General features: G+C 41.1%; 1 long non-coding RNA gene across 1 annotated transcript in view; it reads left to right on the plus strand.

Moving 5' to 3' along the window:
* Window positions 1–20769, plus strand: part of LOC146670765 (uncharacterized) — a 428660-nt gene that overhangs the window by 11473 nt on the left and 396418 nt on the right. The gene's annotated exons all lie outside the window — the stretch shown is intronic.

Consider the following 20769-nt stretch of genomic DNA (forward strand, 5'->3'; position numbering starts at 1 on the left):
AGCGAAGGCAGCAAAACTCTGATGAAGCTTCAGTGCTTGGTCTCTCTCACATACACATGCTCAAACACACAAACAGGTGTGGGTGTCTGACAATGCATGTGTAACACACTGAACACAAAAAGGAGAGATCAGGGTCATTATTACCATCACAGTGATTTATTCAAACAGCCTTGGCACAGGGCAACTGTGTGCTTTGCAAAGGGAGGAGAGAGAAATTTAAGGCATGAAACACAGATGCACATAAAATCATGAGAAACTCTAACAATGCAGGTTATTAAGAAGCTGCCTTCTTGTGTAAACTGGTCCTCCCACCTTAACTTTGCTCTTTGTTTAGCCTTTTCTGTGCTGACTCTCTCTAGTGTCTCCAGTCCTTCCCATATTTTCCAGTTCTGCCTTCTATCCAGCAGGGGGCGTAACAAACACTTTGTTACTGTGCTTACAGTTTTTTCTGATTGCTTAAGCCCTTTTTTTTGTAACTATTGGCTAATTTTGCAAAACTCTTCACACAAATAAGAAAACCTGTCACCCAATCATCAAAACATTGTAGTTCTCTTGCAAAAGCAAACACAGCTAGATTAACTCTTCACACCTCCTCAGCATCTGTACACCTGAAGAGAAAAGAAAGGCTCCAACAGCTCAAATCTACAAAGGATTCATGAAGTTTCATCCAACAATAACATGTTTGCCTTCCACACTTCTATTATTCATGATCACAAACACAAAGAACTTGTGCAGCCCTGATATCAGCCCTAATATATCAGTGTTTGCCCAAAGACTGAAACAGCATCAACATGACAGCTGTAAGAAATCTTCTCTCAGCCTTGTTTGGCAGAAGATCCCTGCAACAAAGATTGTAGCTGAAAGATGACGTGTGTAAAGTTTGCTCTGTGGGAGGGTTGAGGCTGTTTTTAGACCTTTGATAGTTTCCAATCCAGTTCTGACAGACAGGAATAAAAACAACATCATTAAGATCAGATCATGGAGCTGGACTTGTTCTCCTCTTCTTCTCCTAATGACACCATTTCTGCTTCATATTAAATTCAATAAAGATGCTGACATGTTTCTGTAGGAACAACATCATTGAATCTAGAACAACTGGAGCCAAACCAGTGGCTCTGCTGGGATCACTGGTGAGCCAACACTTCCTTGTTGATGCAGATTTCAGGGCTTCCTTTTGCTCCTCCGTTATAACTGTTCTCTCTTCTCAACACATGATGACACAAAGGAATCAGCAGTGACAAAGATGATGCTGAAGAGAAGCACACACTTCACACATATAACAGACCAGTGCAGTTACACACACCTCTGCTCGACATCAGGCCTCAAACAAAGACACAAAACACTAACTTGACTCTAAACAGAAGAAACGAGCAGCTGTTTCTGTTCTGTGCTTATTTATATTTGACACACATGCTTCTCTTTGTGCAAACACACATCGCACTATAAGGGTAACCTCGCACACAATGATTGGACAGCACAGTGATGATGCTGGGAGATCCTATACGCAGCAACACAGAAACACTGAGAACTTTAAACATTGATTATATTGAGATCAGCAGCCGACCCAGTCTAGATAAAGGCGAGCAGCTGGGACCGCTGCTGCACCAAAAACAGGTTTCAGTGTTTCCATGTGTGTGTTTGTGTGTGTTTGTGTGTGTGTCTTTACTTATACTGGTCAATAGACTTTAGTCAACACATTATTGAAAGGTGTTACACATGAAATAAAAACAGTGTTTATTCCTCTGAAGCAGCTGCATTATAACCAATCTGCTCCTTTGTGGCCGTTTAAAACAGCCACAAATAACTGTTGTTATATTTGTTGCAGCTTCTGCTCCTCTTGGACAGACGACTCTTGAAAAGACGTTTTTGAATTTCAACTTTTAACTGGATAAATATCGGATATATAAACGTCTGCAGCAAACTGATTCCAGCGTCTACCTCATGATAGGAATGTTTTTGTGGCTCAAGATGACCTGATATCTTTCATAATGGAGACGTTTGACACATGTTTCACATATTATAGACCAACAACTGATTCACAGTGGGGTTGAAAAGCACCTCTGTGATCAGTCTGGGTCATCCTTCACCACTGCAGGTCAGCTTAAAACACACAAACGAGTCCACACAGGAGAGAAACCACACAAGTGCAGACACTGTGAGAGAAGCTTCTCACATTCACATAATCGTAACAGGCATGAACGTGCACACATGGAAGGAAACTACAGCTGTGACCAGTGTGACAAGAGCTTCAGGAATCTCAGTTCATACTCTGCACACAAACGATCCCACGTTACTAATAAACTGTTTCACTGTTACCAATGTGCCCAAACATTCACCTCATTGTCTGCTCTGTGCAAACATCAGCGCGATCACTCAGGGCTGAAATCACTCCCATCACTGGATCACAGTGAATCTGAAGACACAGAAAGATCCTCTGGTTTCTGTGTCAGACTCAAAAAGCTTGAGATCAGGCTCCACAGAGTTCAGATAGAATCTCCTGTAAAAATCTGATGAGGCAGCTGTGAATCAAACTCTTCCCCTAGTTCCATTTTAAGCTTTCAAAACTGTCCTACTGTAGTGTTCATGTCGAGTGGTTAGCTTTCTATTCATCAGTTGGTTGAAAACTCTGTTTCCTATTATAAAGTTTTTGTTTTAATGTATTTTGATCCACATAAATGTTTTATTGTTCGGGTTCTTTATGTTATTGAATCTTGGAAATGTTAAATAAAAAATTCAAATGTTAAATAAAGAAAGATTTTAATGACAACGATTTGAGCCATGATGTCATTTCCTGTGTTTCAGAGTAAAAAATGAAGTGACAAATGGAAACATGTTTACAGTCACAGTTAGATGAACTGTTTTCAGTGTGTTACAAAATTAATATATTATTAGTGCTTATTTAGTGAATATTGTCACTTGTTTAAACAGGTACATGGAGTTGTTTGCAGTGAAAGTTATTTTTGAACACAGTCAATATTCCTTCTCCTGTACCTGACATCCTTGGAGCATTAAGAAATGAGCCGTCAGAGGGTAACAGTCCAGAAATAATGCTAGACTCACCAACTCTCATCTGTGTCTCAGTCACAAAAAGGAGATCCAATCCATTGGAGGAAAAATAATTTATAATGGAGCTTTATTTGCTAAGGACCACGCATTTGTTAGAGCCATCTTCATTGGAGCTGGAGCCTGGGTAGAAGTTGTCGGTGAAGCCCAAGTTAATGGGACCAAATTCAAAAAGTTTATTCCATGACTCCCACAATGCAAAAAACAGTGGTGAGCAGGGTTATGGACACCCAAGCCCACAACAGTAACCAGACAGGAGATAACAGGATCCAGGAGACGCCTTGGGATGTGGCGGAACGGACCATAACCAGCTGGAGCGGCCGCTGAAGAAAAGATAAGTCAAGCTTTAAACTTCACCAGCCGACCGGCACGTTTACCCCGGTGTCTGTGGCGGTGTGTCGGAGCAGGTGGTGGCACTTTATGTAGCAAGTAATCAGGAACATCAGCCAGGAGCAGAGGATACCCTGTTTGTTTCTTCTGATTAGAGCTCTGAAAGCTGATGGCAAAAAACTGAAGATCCAAAGGTTTTTGGTGTTCCCCAGTTTTGAGTTGATTTCAGTGACAAGAATCATCAGAAACAGAACAAACAGTAAGAAAACTGACAGAGGTAAACAGCAAGCACACACACTGGAGCCATCTTACCCCTTAGTTTAATTATGTAAATTACAATTATGTAATCTGATCATCTACAAACTGAAATAATCTCAACATAAGCTGACGGAAGAAGAAGAAATTGAGGAAGAAGTTCAGGCCGTGTACTGAAAACATATTTTTACTTGTTATCATAAGACATTTGGTGTGACTACTTCTACTACTCAGTTTTTGGTTTTGCTGAAGTAAAGTTTACACTCTGAGGAGTCACAGTGTTGATATTGGACACAAAGAGAAAAGTTCCTGTAATGTAAAATGTAAAAGTTAAAGCTAGAATTTTAAAATGGAACCTAAATCTGATTGGTAGCCAGTGCACCGACTTTAAAACAGGGTCATATGAGCTCCCTTGTTCGAGCGGGTCAGTAGCCTTGCTGTCAGTTTTGAACAACCTGTAGACGAGCTAGCCCTTTCTTGTTTAGACAAGTAAACAGGCTGTTGCAGTAGTCAAGTCTTGTAGAGACAAAAGCATGTATTATCATCTCAAGTTCACTTGTTGACACGATGGATCTAAGTTTAGAAATGTTCCTCAAGTGAAAAAAGCAGGTTCTTACTGTCTGATTTAAATGTCCCTCCAAAGAAAAAGCTTCATCGAAAATAACACCCAGGTTTCTAAGGTTATGTTTCTGTGAGGAACCTCAGTCACCCAGTCGCCGTTTAATATCAGGCACTGTCTGCTGCAATAATCAAAGTTTCTGCCGGGTTTATCTGTAAGCAATTATTGTTCAACCATTGTTTAATGTTGGTTAAACAGTCAATCAGATTGGAGAGCTTATGAGCTTCAGCAGGCTTAAAAGAATAATATAGCTGAATATTGTCAGCAAAGAAATGATAAGATACTTCAGGAAACTGCTGTATTATCTGGCTTAAAGGAAAATTGTATATTAAAAACAGAATAGGTCCCAGCACAGAGCCCTGAGGAACTCCACACAACAACTCTGTAGATTCCGACGTGATCTGGTTTGCAGACACACTAAAACTCCTTTCAGATATATCAAAAGAAAACCAGTGAACAGAGCAGACGTCCCAACCAGGTCTCTCAGTCTGTTTATCAGGATGGTATGGTTGACTGTATCAAAGGCTGAGGTAAGGTCTAACAAGACTAGGACTGTGTATTCTCCAGAGTCTGCTGACATCATAATATCATTAGTAACTTTCAGTAGTGCTGTCTCAGTGGAATGCAATTTACAGAACCCAGACTGAAAACGCTCATTGAAGTTATAGTTCTCCAAGTATGCTGTGAGGTGGACAGCTACTGCCTTCTCAAGGAGTTTTGACATAAATGGGAGTTTGGAGATTACATTTTAAAGTAGTGTTGGATCCAGGTTGGGTTTTTTGAGTCTTGGTTCCACAATGGCATGTTTAAAAAAGCTGGGGAACACCCCAGTCTGAAGAGAAACATTAAAAAGGTTCCCAACCCAAGGACCAATGGTGTCAAAAGCATTGATGAAGAGCTTAGTGGGGACAATGTCTTAGGGGCTTGTAGGTGGCTTCATTTTGTCCACCAGGGCTGCTATTTCAATATATATTTTGCATTTGTAAAAGTTGACCAGGAGTACAAAGGGAGTGCCTGACTCGGAGAACAAGAAAGCTTTGGGGAGATTTCAGCATTGATTTCTTTAATCATGTCAACAAAAAATTGTTTACTACTATCTACTTTAAAGTGTACATCTAAAGGTACCACATCTGGGGAGACAATATCACTAATTTTGTCAAAAAGAAACTTGGGATTTCTCTTGTTTTTTGATATGAGTCTAGAAAAATATTTGATCTAACAGTTTTCATTTGTCATTTAAGGAGTTTGCTTTTCTTCCATAGTCGTCCCGTTTTGCGGCATATTCTCCTTAAGTTTAAGATAGACTCTTTTATCCAAGGGCATGTCTTCTTTTGTAAAGCCGAGCTTGTTTTAATAGCTGTAAACAGCTTTTACAGCTTTGATATTCTTTGACACTAGATATCAGGTGAAGGGATTAAATGTAAAGGTTTCTGTGTCCCATTTACACTAACCAGTATGTGAGATAGTCAGACTCAAATGTCAAGGAAGGTGGTGGGAAGCAGACTACGCAGACATTTCAGGTTTCCAAAGGTGAGCAATTTATTTACAGTGAACTTAATTTAATGTGAAACTTCCCCCAAATCAACTGTATTAACAAAACTCAACAGACCATGGCTCTGGTAACACAGCTCACCTCTCCTCTCTCTTGGATCTGGTAGAGACTGGCTTTAAATAGGGCCATCAATTTCCCTCCAATTGCCCCGCCAGTACCACTCACTCAAACTGAGGCATCTAAAACTCTACACAGATGATCTAAAACACAAAACCTCTTCACACTTCTAACATGCACATTTACACAACTAAATGGCAGTATTGATGAAAAGAAACACATTCAACAAATCCCTTTAAACCTTAACACAAACAAAAGGAAGCATCTCTATGGACAAACAAACCCCTCCACTTGGTTTGACCTGCTGATGTCATGTGTGTCAATAAAGATCTAACAGAATCAATCATGGCATCGTTAATGATAAAATGTTCTCAAATATTTGCAGTGATTTAAGTTAAAAATAAATACATTAAGGAGGCATCCTTGTCAGATGCCCTGGGGCGCACTTGCATAAGCGAGGCTGCCATATCGCACCATCGGCCCTTCTGGCCAACACCGGTAGGTGAAGCGTCTCGCCCAAGGACACAACAACCGAGACTGTCCGAGCCGGGGCTCCAACCGGCAACCTTCCGATTACAAGACGAGCTGCCAACTCTTGAGCCACGATCGCCTCGTGTTTAATTTGGCCACCAGAGGGGAGTAAAACATAATTACAAGATATTCTGCTACTGGGCATATATCTATATTGGTCATTTCATCAAGTCCCATCTAGTATATAATGTTAAAAAATGTAAATAAGATGGAATTCACAGCTGGAAATTGTAAATTATTTCTGAGCAGTAGAATATTAAAATTATCTATATAAATTAAGAAGCTGTAATTTGAAAATGCTGAGAATTTTGACTTAGACTTTTTGACCACATGAGAACTAAAATGAACAAGAAATATATAATTATTACAACTAAAACGTAAAAATGATTCATGATGTATCATGATTTTGCCTCTATATGATCTTATGACCTGTACACTAAATTTGGATTTGACCTAGCTAGTAACAGGAAATTTGCAACACTGAAAGCATGGTTACATGTTTTAAGCTGCAGCTCACAAAGCTCAGCTGCTGCCCCAGTTATGAGTTTAAATAAATCGTTAATCATGATCTTTTCCCTCTCAGCACTTTCACTTGGCCTTGGGCTGTTTTGACTGAGCTACACAGTATGTTTCAAATGTTGTAAATAACCAAAGTCTTGAACTGGGAGTGATTTGGTTGTATTATTGGTTTGTTTGTTGGTGATATATTTCCATGTAGATGAATGAAGACAGATTCATTCTTACCTTTTCCAAATGACTGTGAGGTCCAGCACGTCTGTGCTTTTCTGCCTCTTCCTGCGATCACCCCAGTGATTTTCCCTCGGTCTGAAATCTCACCTAATCTTGTGTAATTGTGAGTCATCTGGCAGCTAACCACTCTTACTAGACTGGATCACATCATCTCAACAAGAACTGAGACTTGTTAAGTAGTTAAGTTTCATGCAGATCGTATACAGGGAGTGCAGAATTATTAGGCAAATGAGTATTTTGTCCACATCATCCTCTTCATGCATGTTGTCTTACTCCAAGCTGTATAGGCTCGAAAGCCTACTACCAATTAAGCATATTAGGTGATGTGCATCTCTGTAATGAGAAGGGGTGTGGTCTAATGACATCAACACCCTATATCAGGTGTGCATAATTATTAGGCAACGTCCTTTCCTTTGGCAAAATGGGTCAAAAGAAGGACTTGACGGGCTCAGAAAAGTCAAAAATAGTGAGATATCTTGCAGAGGGATGCAGCAGTCTCAAAATTGCAAAGCTTCTGAAGCGTGATCATCGAACAATCAAGCGTTTCATTCAAAATAGTCAACAGGGTCGCAAGAGGCGTGTGGAAAAACCAAGGCGCAAAATAACTGCCCATGAACTGAGAAAAGTCAAGCGTGCAGCTGCCAAGATGCCACTTGCCACCAGTTTGGCCATATTTCAGAGCTGCAACATCACTGGAGTGCCCAAAAGCACAAGGTGTGCAATACTCAGAGACATGGCCAAGGTAAGAAAGGCTGAAAGACGACCACCACTGAACAAGACACACAAGCTGAAACGTCAAGACTGGGCCAAGAAATATCTCAAGACTGGTTTTTCTAAGGTTTTATGGACTGATGAAATGAGAGTGAGTCTTGGTGGGCCAGATGGATGGGCCCGTGGCTGGATTGGTAAAGGGCAGAGAGCTCCAGTCCGACTCATACGCCAGCAAGGTGGAGGTGGAGTACTGGTTTGGGCTGGTATCATCAAAGATGAGCTTGTGGGGCCTTTTCGGGTTGAGGATGGAGTCAAGCTCAACTCCCAGTCCTACTGCCAGTTTCTGGAAGACGCCTTCTTCAAGCAGTGGTACAGGAAGAAGTCTGCATCCTTCAAGAAAAACATGATGTTCATGCAGGACAATGCTCCATCACACGCGTCCAAGTACTCCACAGCGTGGCTGCAAGAAAGGGTATAAAAGAAGAAAAACTAATGACATGGCCTCCTTGTTCACCTGATCTGAACCCCATTGAGAACCTGTGGTCCATCATCACCTACACCAGGAGATGCCGGACTAGAGCAGCGCAGATACTGAAGGACCCGTCCCATCCTGGCAACAAACTGTTCCAACTTCTGCAATCTGGTAGAAGGTTCCGCATCTTCCGGGCAAGGACAGAGAGACTCAAGAGGAGCTTCTATCCCCAAGCCATCCGTGCTCTAAACACACACACCCGCCCTCTCACATCATCTATAATTGACTGAGACAGGACTCTTCCAGACACTAAACCAAGGCACAATGTACATTTCAATTCCTTTAATTTTAAATATGTTTATATTGTCTATCCTGTAAAATAGTCAGATGTCTATTCATATTAATGTACAGAATTCACCTGCTTGCTGCTACTACTGCACATTCACCCAGTGTATATACTATATGTATATATATAATGTTCTTCCTCTACACCCCCCCCCCCCCCCCCCCAATTTTTGCACATGTCGAGGAGCGTGTCAGGCTACATTTCACTGTGTGTTATACTTGTATAACTATGCATGTGACAAATAAAGAACCTTGAACCTTGAAAAAAAAAATCAAATGTGAGATTTACAAGGAGGGAAAACAGTACACCTCTCTGAACAGTGTCTGGGAGGCTGTGGTTGCTGCTGCACGCAATGTTGATGGTGAACAGATCAAAACACTGACAGAATCCATGGATGGCAGGCTTTTGAGTGTCCTTGCAAAGAAAGGTGGCTATATTGGTCGCTGATTTGTTTTTGTTTTGTTTTTGAATGTCAGAAATGTATATTTGTGAATGTGGAGATGTTATATTGGTTTCACTGGTAAAAATAAATAATTGAAATGGGTATATATTTGTTTTTTGTTAAGTTGCCTAATAATTATGCACAGTAATAGTCACCTGCACACACAGATATCCCCCTAAAATAGCTAAAACTAAAAACAAACTAAAAACTACTTCCACAAACATTCAGCTTTGATATTAATGAGTTTTTTGGGTTCATTGAGAACATGGTTGTTGTTCAATAATAACATTATTCCTCAAAAATACAACTTGCCTAATAATTCTGCACTCCCTGTATGATTTAATTATGTTCATTTCAGAAACATGTTTTCTTCAAACTCCTGTAAATGTAACAGGCATCCAGTTTCTCTTTTTTGAGTGAGTGATTAAGAACAAACAGATGTTTCTATATGGAAACACTCTGATTGTTCTTCAGTCCATCGTCTGATTAACCTGACGTTCATATTTCTGAGTGGAACTAAATGATTCCTCCATCATTTCTGTTCTCTCTGTATTCAAGTGCAACATTTGGACTTCTGTTGTTTCTGTTTGATAACTTTAAGTATTAAAAAACAAACCCAGTCTTCCACGTGTCACTTTACACCTGATCCCAGTGATATTTCATTCATTTCTGATAAAGTCCAATGGTGTTCATTTATCTGTGCTTAGAGAATTAAAGGCAAACAGTGTTCTGTAAACTTCATTTATAACTTTAATTCTGTGCCAGTAGCTCCTTAATATGACTTTAGTTTGATCAACCTGCAGCAGGTTTCTGCTCAGACTCTGCCACACACACATGTTCTGACCCTGCTGATTCCTGCAGGTCATTTAAAGGAGAGCAGCCTGTGAGTTTAAAGAAAAAAGAACATTTCGGGTCAGATTTACTAACGTCTGCAGCAGCACAAAGACTTCTTTAGATGGTAAAAAGCTGACGGATTTACTGACGAGGCTCAGAGTCAGTTTGGGACTGAAAGCTGTGGACACGAGGATTTTTGTGTCCTTATGTGTTTGTAAGAGTTTCACTTTCAGGAGGAGAAGATTTAAACGAGTCACACAAATGTGAACTACAATGTCTGTGACACACAATTTATGCAAACTGCATGAAATCTGACCTGAAGAAATCCAGTCTTCTGCCTGTTGTGGTTCTTACTAGGGATGGGTATCGAAAACCGGTTCTTGTTGAGAGCCGGTTCCCACTGTTTCAATTCCTTGGAATTGTTTGCCATTTTTGCAAACGATTCTCTTATCGAGTCCAGTCGCCCCGAATGACGTCACCGCGTTGCGGAGCGTCATTTACCTGGCAGGAAACATGGCGGCTCAAACGCTCAAAAGTTTGGTCATACTTTACGAGAACGGATGAAAACAGGGCAACTTGCAATACTTGCAAAGTAGATGTTTCATTTAAGGGAGGAAACACTACGAATATGCAAAAGCATTTGCTCACAAAACACGCGATGACCTTAAATGAATGTCGTGTTTTTAATTCCGCTCCGGTCTCGTGAATCTCAACCCAGCAGCAGCGGTAACGTTTGCACGTCCTCGCCCGTTAATGCGGCAGGTAAATAATCAACTAACAGTGCATATTATGTTAGCGCGATCTGCCTTATTACAAACCTGCCATTACTGTGCATTTAGTGACCATGATGAGAGACAGAGGCTGGCTCAGATGCTGGCAGTTCTTGCTGCAGTCTAGCGGTAGCGTCTCCTTTCAGGCAGGATAGACGAATGTCACCGAGCAGTGACTAAGTTTGTGGTCAAAGGTTTGCACCCATTTGCCACAGCAGATGATTTTCAGTAAGTGAATGTGTTTAATTGTAGGCAGGGACATTACTGGATATTCTTGTGTAATTGCTGCAGAATAATTTATGTTATACTTTGTTGTTGCTACAGAAGAATATTTATTTTATTATTTTACATTTACATTTTTTTTCCTGGGGACCCTGTGACACCCCATTGAAGAGCCGTAGGCTGTGAATCTCTTAAGATCTCCCTGTTGGGTTTGTAAGGCCATGTTACTCCTAAATTTCTATCTTGTTCAAAGAGAAGATATAAAACAAAGTTCTAAGCTAATCGACCTTAGTGTTCTCCTTTTTTAAAAAGAATCGATAAAGAATCGATAAAGAATCGAATCGTTAAACAGAATCGAAAGTGGAATCGGAATCGTAAAAATCTTATCAATACCCATCCCTAGTTGTTACAGCTGCTCGTAGGAGAGTTTGTTTGTAGGAGGTGGAGATGTTCTCAGATCAAGTGCGTAATCGTCTCTTTGTGTAGACGCTAAAATCTGTGAGCCAAAACTCTCTGCTCTGAAACTCTTCACTCAGTCCTCACGCTGAGAGTTTAGAGGCTGAACTTCTTGTTCCTCCATAACACTTTTCATGAAACAGCAGAAATGAGCTTGTGTTTCTCAGCAGTGCGCACACAGAGAACCGATCCTCTCTGCTCAGTCTGAACAAATCAAAGTGAAACGTCAGTGAAAACACAGCTGCTGATCAAACTGTGTCAGATTAATGCCTCAATGTTTCACTGTGAGGTTAAAAAATACATAAAAATGATTTAAAGAAGTAGGAGGCAGATTTTCACAATAAGAGCACTTTGTTTTTAATTCAGTTAATGTCAAACTGTCATCAACACCTCTGTGTTGTCTCCGTCTCTGAGCAGATTCAGGCATTACTCAAATAATAAAGGCTTTTTTTCACTATTATACTTTTCATTAGTCTCCAGGTTGATGATTATAAACAGAATTATTAAAGTTTTTATCATTTCAGGCTGAAAATCAACATGAATTTGGTTTTAATCAAAGAAGCTCCTTTAATGTGTGTCATTAAAATCCTCACACAGACTTAAAAAGGCGACATTAACATTAAACTAAATGAAAGAAGCTTCAGCTGAGAGCTTCATGCAGTCATCAGCAGCAGCTCATAGCAGTCACAGCTCTTTATTACGCAGCTTTGCAGGAATTAAAGTGGCTGAAGTGTCAGAGTTTGTGTGAGAAGCTGCTTCATGGACAGCTGTACACACGTCTTTATTATTTCTTCATAAATCAAACACACAGGTTTGTCTCTAGATGATTTAAAGTGTGTCGTTGTGCAGTTAAAGCTGTTGGTGTGACGCCCTGACCTCCTGTGAATGAAACAGCCAATCAGATCCATCAGAGAGAGAGCAGGAAGTGTTGTGTGTTTGTGACAGAACAAGGAAACAGTGATGATGATGAACATAAAGATCCTCTGATGACGTGCTTGTGTTTCCTGTTACAGTAACGCTTGTTCATCTGTTGCTCTCCTACACTTTCCTATTGTTGAGATTATTCTGTTATCATATGTTACCTTATATATGTAATCAAAGTAGTTGAATTATGATACTGCTGTAGATCATATTATACCCTTTAATATAGAGTGTGTGATCAGTATGTAGTTTAGTCCTCATTATACTTTTGAGTTAAAAGAACATAATCATTTTGTAGTTCATTAGATAAATGTGCATCACTCTGTATCCTTGATCGGCTGTGAATGTCTTATACTGTTTTCTTGACATGCTTTACTGCTGAATCATCAAGAGAAGGTTGTAAGCAGGAGACTTGGTGTCTAGGGAGATAGACAACATTCCATACCCCCACCTTTGCAGGGAGCAGAGAAGACAGGGAGCCGAGGTCATAATTTAGGCGCCGTAAGAGAGAAAGAATGTGAATGTTTAGGCTTTTACGACTAGGTGGGGGCCACTAGAGAGTATAAAAAGCTGAGTAACCCGTCACCATTTTGAGACATGCTGCTGACCCTCTGCAGGCATCTCTCCCGTCCGGACGTTGTAATGCTCTTATGTGTTGAATTGTATGGAAATAAATGATTGTTGATTGAGCATTTATACACCGAGTATTGTCCTTCCTTCAGCCCAAAGATTCAAAGAATTGGGATTTTTAACACTATAAATAAAGGAGAAAAAGTCCGTTTAGTTTCATTTCCTAGAGCTCAGAGTTACACTTCACATTCCTGCAGTCACATCAAAAAGCTTCACTTTGGTCCAACATCTACATGTTAACATGAAACACAGACAGACTCAGAACATCTGGAACATCTGCACTTTGACCCAAACTGTTATAGCAGGATATTTTCTGCATATTTCTTATGTTGGACCTGTTTGAACTGTAAATGACCTGTAATCATCTGTAAATGGTGTGAGACACACTGAGGCCACCTACAGGGCAGCTGGGGAACAGCAGGGATCTGAAATCATATGAGACGTTAGTGAGTGAGAAGAACAAACGGACTTAAGATGGCTCGAAGTGATCAAAGTTGATCTAAAACAGAAGATAAATCCACTGATTCTTTGTAAAGTTCATCTGCTGCTCACATGAATCCTGTGATGAAAGATTTATTTCACTGATGTTTCTTCAAAGCTCATTTCAACCTGTTGAAGTCATGAATGAAAGTGCAGACTGAGAGTGGATCACATGATGTTTAAGGTTTGTCATGTGACATGTTCAGTATTGTCACACATGTCTAGATTGTCCCTGATATCATAACTGCTCAAACACTGATGATTATATTTGAAGAATTATTCCTGATGGCAGCAAAGTTTGAATGGAGCTCTCTGTCTGTGCTGATTTGTCGCCCTCTGGAGGTCAAAGCACAAACCTACAGGGCAGGTGAGGAACAGCAGGGATCTTAAATCATACGAGATGTTAGTGAGAAGTTAGAACAAACGGACTTAAGATGGGTCGAAGTGATCAAAGTTGATCTAAAACAGAAGATAAATCCAAAGCAGCATCAGATGAATGTTACCATTTCCAGTTACGGTGCCCTTCATCTAATATGGAAATGTGTTGTTGTTTTTTTAGCCGTGTTGTTGTTCTTCCTATTGTGTTTAGGCCAGAGATGCTCTTCAAACAGCTGACAGACATGACCACATTACAAGAACATGGTGTGAGTCTGATTTGATATTCCAGTCAATGCTGAGAGACCTTAACCAGGAAGTCAGAGGTCAGCTGATGCTGCGAGCAGGAAGTGAACCAAGGGAAAGGTCCACTCTACTCAATCTCAAAGAAAATATGCTGGTGTTTGTTGATGTTGATGGTACAATAAAAATATATAATATAATAAATAATAAAATATCATGTGATGATGAGATGTGTTGTTGGTGTTTGTATTTTCTGTAAATGTCTTTTTTAATGTAAATGCTTTGTTCCAGACGGACAGGGAATCAGTTGCTGTACGATGACATCATCTTGATGTTGACGAGGAGGGCGAGAAAAACTAGTTTTGTCCTGCAGATGGCGATCTTGCACCGTGTTCAGAGAGCCGACACTTTGATGGTGCTGCTCTACTCAGCTTACTTTAGCCTGGGTTGGACTCTATATGAGCAGCTTCCACTCTGGTTTCACTCTTAAACACACTTGTTTGATTTCACTTGTAAAAGTTGAAGAATAAATATTTTATTACAAAATTATTTGTTGATGCATTTTTTAGGGTCAAATATCTTGTTTGATTTGAGGAATGAACTGTTAGGGTGGAAAAAGTGAATCAGGTTAAAATAGTGGTGCTTTATATCAGTGAAGATGTATAATGTAATTTAAAATGTTGATGATGGGTTGTAGTGGGCTTGTACTTACAAAACTGCCTCATTTTATTGGAACGATCCACAGTTGCATCCATTCACGGATGACATCTGACATCATTTGACATCTGGTCTGAACACGTTTGTACTCAAGATGCCTCAGTTCTGGATGTTCCCACAGACTCCTCTGTGCACCTAAAGAAAAGGTCAAGGGTCAGCAGCACATGTAGTTGGGACAATTCTTCAGTCGCATAAACTACACAATGATTTTCCTCCAATGACGACTTTTCACTTGCAGAAATGGTCCTGTGTGATTTCCAGGCTGTGATATAAAAACTAGTTCCTAATGGCAGCGACTCACTCAGTAAACATGTGTTTCCTTCACCAACCTCACACACAGATCCAATAAGATCAGGAAGTGGGCAGTATAGTACAATATGTGTTATTCTGTGCTGCACTGCCCAAACTAAAGATCTGCTGAAGTGTTGGAAATGATCCAGATGTTTATTTTGGACGATACAGCAGAAGATCAGACATGAAAGTGGAGATAACACAGAAGACCTGCAGCAAAGGTCAGAGGTCAGACTGGGCCCTGGATTCAACAATGAGCCAATGATCATCAAGCAGTGACTAAAGCAGAGCCCTGACGTTCTGACATTCATCACACAGTCAGAACAAATGTCTGCTGATGACTTCATCTCATGAAACGACTGATAGATGTCAGTTCATTGATCAGCTGAGCTGCTGATCTTCATCGTCACAGAAACATTCAGCTTGTTTCAATCAGTAAATAACTCCCACTACTCCCAGTTTGAACTGTTCCCACTCAAAATGCTGTGAGAACAATGATCATTGTAGAACTTCACAAACATCACGTGTTGTTTTCCACATGTAAGATCAGCAAACACACAGAAACTTCCTGTTGCCACACACGGCCTCTAAAATCTCTTCCACGCTTTCTGTCTGAAGTCCACTCTCTGTGTCGGATCCACAGGAAACAACAAGGTCTTATTAACATGGTTTTCAATGTGTCTCCTTCCAAAAAGTCCAACCAATGAACAAATGTGTGTATTTGTGGAGGCCGAACAAAAGCATGACACATTTCTCTGTTTCTATAAACTGGAGTCAAACACAAACATGAAGAGTTTCACTGACAGACTCCAAAATGCCCCCACAGTGGATCAAAGGGAAATCCTACAGTGTGGCCAGAGACTCTTAATGGCTCCAACATCAACACATCCACAATGTTGGATCCAGTTCTGCCTCACAGAGTTACTAAGACACACCCTCTGCAGCATCACAACAGCTCCACCTGCTTCACCTGCCTCCTCAGCATCTGTACACCTGAAGAGAAAAGAAAGGCTCCAACAGCTCAAATCTACAAAGGATTCATGAAGTTTCATCCAACAATAACATGTTTGCCTTCCACAGTGTGCTGTTAGACACCACTGTACCTCTGCCATTTCAAAAAGAGCAGCTTGGGAACATTTTGGCTCCAAACACTTTGTGTTTAAGTTCTTTGTTTTCTTTGTGAAGCCGACAACATCTGGAGCTTTGTGACTCATAGAAACATCATTTTGTTCTTTAGATGACAGCAGATTGGGACTGAATAATCAATCACTATCAAACCAATAAAGACAAACATGCTGATTTTACAGGAACTTTGTTGGAGAAGCTGCAAAGACATGAAACTGGTGGAGATCCCAAACCAGTTGATAGTGCTGGTTATTCCAAATAAAGCTGTTTCCCTTTGAGATGAAATGACTTTGTGTCCTGATATATAATAAAGATGTTGTTGTTTTTGAGCCCCTGTATTAAAAGTAGCTTAAAGTCAGCTTGAGTTTGATGTCTTTATGTCAAAGCTGCTCATGATGTTGAGCTGCTGATGGAATAAAAACAATATAAAAGCATGTAGTCCAGACTTAAATGTAGCCTGTTGTTAGCTGAGGTCCACACACAGTGTTTGACAGTGTAAAGTGTGTGAAAGGGCTGCTGGTGGAGCTCACTAGGATGAGCAGGTGACCATGTGCCACGAGGTGGAGAGCAGCTGGCCTGGCTTTGACCCGGGCCACGCCCCCTTTCTCTCTGCTTTGCTGTCACTTATCTTCACTGCTCTGTCCAATAAAGCTGAAAAAGGCCCCGAATCAAAGAAATCTGCTGCAGCCTCTGAAATGTCTTCTGTTTCCTTCCCGACGGCTTTTTCACCGTCAGCCCATCAGACAGTCCAGCAGCATTTATGATGATGTCATGATGTTGAAGAGGCTGCTACGGTGGCCTCCCATGACCCCCAGCCTCATCACAGCTGAGATGCAGACAATGGAAAACATTCAGCAGACAACTGAATAACAGTCCAACACAACAGTCTGTGTGCAGACACACACTGACCTTTCATATAGTCAAACACAGCTGGTTGAGTCATTTCTCTGTGAGTCTAAAGTGAATCTAGTATTTGAAAGTCCACTTCCTGTATTTGTTGTTGAAGACTTCTTCAGCTTCTTCTCAAGGACATCAGCTGCTTGTTTGGCAGCAGAGGCAGTTAAGAAGCTTCCTGAAAAACACTGAACAGTGAGTTCACTGTGGCATATGACAGATTCAGCTTTCTGTGTGCAAATGTGTCTGTGTCGACCTTTCAAATGCTGTTGAATCCAAAACATCAGCGGCTCCTCGGCTGCTCACTTCATGCACTTCTGTCTGTGTGACAGTCCAATGACATCACAGCTGTTTCCAGCCCCAGTGTCTCAGGACTGGACACCTTTAAACATGTCGAGGATCAAACAGCGTCCAGCTAAACACACATGAAACTATCAGAGCTGACAATCATTCCAATAACATCTAATGGTTCATGTATGTAGACACAGGACTACAAGGAAATGGCTCTCAGCATCTGGCTGTGGGAACACATGAGTCCCTGTTTGTGTTCAGATTGTGTGCATGTTTTAGACGTGTGTCACATGTAGAAACACAACAATCCCACAATGACACACAGATGTGTTTGACACAGCTGTGCAGCTGTAAGTTGTTTCTAATGATTCATTGAAGCTCTTCTAACATTCTGGAGACGATCAGTACATGAATCTGTTCAACACGACAACAATTTGACTTCAGTGTGAACGTTTGCATTAAATAACCTTCTTCATCCAGCTGACAGCATCTTCATCCTATGATGTGAACAGTTCCTCCTGTTGATGACAAACCTCTGACAGGATCTGCTTGAGGAGCTTTTTCATGTGCAGCTCTCTGAGCTCAGGGCTGAGCTGCTGTTTCATCTTTAAGAGCTGCTGCCTCCTCGCCGGACTTGTTCTCCTCTTCTTCTCCTAATGACACCATTTCTGCTTCATATTAAATTCAATAAAGATGCTGACATGTATCTGTAGCAACAACATCATTGAATCTAGAACAACTGGAGCCAAACCAGTGGCTCTGCTGGGATCACTGGTGAGCCAACACTTCCTTGTTGATGCAGATTTCAGGGCTTCCTTTTGCTCCTCCGTTATAACTGTTCTCTCTTCTCAACACATGATGACACAAAGGAATCAGCAGTGACAAAGATGATGCTGAAGAGAAGCACACACTTCACACATATAACAGAGCAGTGCAGTTACACACACCTCTGCTCGACATCAGGCCTCAAACAAAGACACAAAACACTAACTTGACTCTAAACAGAAGAAACGAGCAGCTGTTTCTGTTCTGTGCTTATTTATATTTGACACACATGCTTCTCTTTGTGCAAACACACATCGCACTATAAGGGTAACCTCGCACACAATGATTGGACAGCACAGTGATGATGCTGGGAGATCCTATACGCAGCAACACAGAAACACTGAGAACTTTAAACAATGATGGAAAGTGTTATAAATGACTTGTTGGCCTCTGATCTGTCACAAACAGCTGAAACGTGTCTCTCATGAGTCACATGAAGGTTTTTGACAGAAAGGACAAAAAGTAGCTGCAGTCAGTTTGTGTCATTTTTATATTTATTCATCTGGGAGAAAAATCTGAGGGACATTAAAATGTGTTTTCAACAGAGACAAGAACATGAATATAACAGAACAGGTAAATGAACATGTTTCAAGTAAACAGCTGGACTGATCAGGTCCAAACACAGAGTGATAAACTTGTCAAACAGCTGTCATATCTTTATATAGAAGCTCTTTATAAATGCTGCTCACTGCAGTCTGTTTACTAATAATGTCAAAGTGTTAGAAACACAGAAACATCAGAATGGTCTTTGTTCACAGAAACCTGTCTGGGATCCTTTGTTGTTCTTTTGATGCAGAGTTACATTATAAATATAAAGAGTTATTTCAGAGTCTCATCAGTTTTCCTGCATGTCTTTATTTAACACATCAGCAGGGCTGAAGCTCTCATGTTAAACACACACTGATCTATGGACACGTTCATGTGTTTCTAACAGAACCAGGCTGTTATCAGCCTGCACTAACATTATGTCACACACACTGAATGTAACAGTGACAGTTTACATCATCACACAATCAGCTGTGATTGTTTCACTGTCATCAAACGAGTCAACAGGAAGTAGAATCAATAGAAACCAATCATTTACTGACAGCATGTCTGATGGAAATAAGTGCAGATTATGTATGAAGTCTAACTGCACACAGTAACTGTGTTACAATAAGGACTTAACAGCGCCCTCTGCTGGAGTGTTTCAGTACTGCGTTAACTAGAATACACCACCTCCTCCTCACACCACCTGCTACAGCTCTACTCTTCTATGACTACAGTCATCCACAGCACTGATGTGAGGTCACATGGTTCATATGTAAGGAGCACAGCTGACCTCAGGTCAGTTTAATGACTGTGAGCAGCAGCTGTGTTATTGTCACTGTGACAGGGAGACACTCTCAGACACAGCGCTCATGTCAGCTTGTTCTCATGCAGGAGGATCAGGAGCTCCATGTTTGTCTTTCTGTTTGAATCATGATGTGTTTGTGCCATCAGAGTCTGTCATGAGTACTCAGGGTTTCACAGCAGCTCTTCTGGATGCTGACGAGGACTCCAACCTCATGTTTCACCTCTCTGAGCTTCTGATGTCTGTGAACACTCGTGTTTCTTCTCTGGGCTCATCTGGACAAAAACACCTTTCTGTGTTTGGCTGCAGCCTCATTCTGACTGACAGGAAGTGTGTTATCCATGAGCTGCACTTCTGTGAGGAAGTTTCCTGCTGTGTTTCCTGTCTGTGGACAAACACGAGTGTTCCAGCTGAGGACTTGGTTCCTTCCACCTGTCCATACAGGACATCACGCTGTCTGCAGCTCTGTAAATGCAGCTCCAGGTCCTTCCACGTGCTGCTCTGTATTTGTGCAGTTTGTAGTGTGTCCTGGGAAACGTAGCACACATGGTGTTCTTCTGCTGTTTCCTCCTTTCACTGAGTGTGAAACACTGACGCTGTGCTGTTGTTCACAGAGGGGAGCTGATTCTAGCTGCAGCTGGACTCTGTCATCTAACTGAATGTGTTGGTGCTGATCACGGGGCTCTGAGGGGGGAGCAGCAGGAGGACTCTGGATGCTGACGTCAGTGTATCTGTGGAAGCTCCCACAGCGTGTCTGTCATTCAATATTGTGCTGTATATTGTATCTATGCAAAGATGAACAGACTGTGTGTTCACTGGTCTCTGTGCTGCAGCTCTGATGTCATCATCACTCCCTCCTCCACCCTCAGCAGTCCCAGCATGCTGCTGTGGTGCACCCCACCCTCACTCTACACCTGAGCCACAGACCACACCCTCCACCTCAATATACACCACAGTTTTCTCTGCTGTGGAAATGAGATCAGGAGGAAATCATCATTATTATTATTTAATAAACGCTCACATTAATGTGGGCTTATTTGTTTCACATTAGAAACATTAGTTGAGTGTTTTTAGTATAAAATGGTCAAAGTCCCTCTTTTTGCTCCTCCCCTCACCTGTGGATGGGCGGTGCTGTTACCGTGGTGACAGCTTGGATGTGTTTCAGTCCTGCCTGGTTATCACTGCAGGAATCTTTCACATTTATTACAGGTAATAACTCTGATTTTTCTGTGTA

Source organism: Rhamphochromis longiceps, linkage group LG4 (genome assembly GCF_057381845.1).
Source record: "Rhamphochromis longiceps isolate RC_006_pf linkage group LG4, R_longiceps_female_GT1.1, whole genome shotgun sequence".
NCBI lineage: Eukaryota > Metazoa > Chordata > Actinopteri > Cichliformes > Cichlidae > Rhamphochromis > Rhamphochromis longiceps.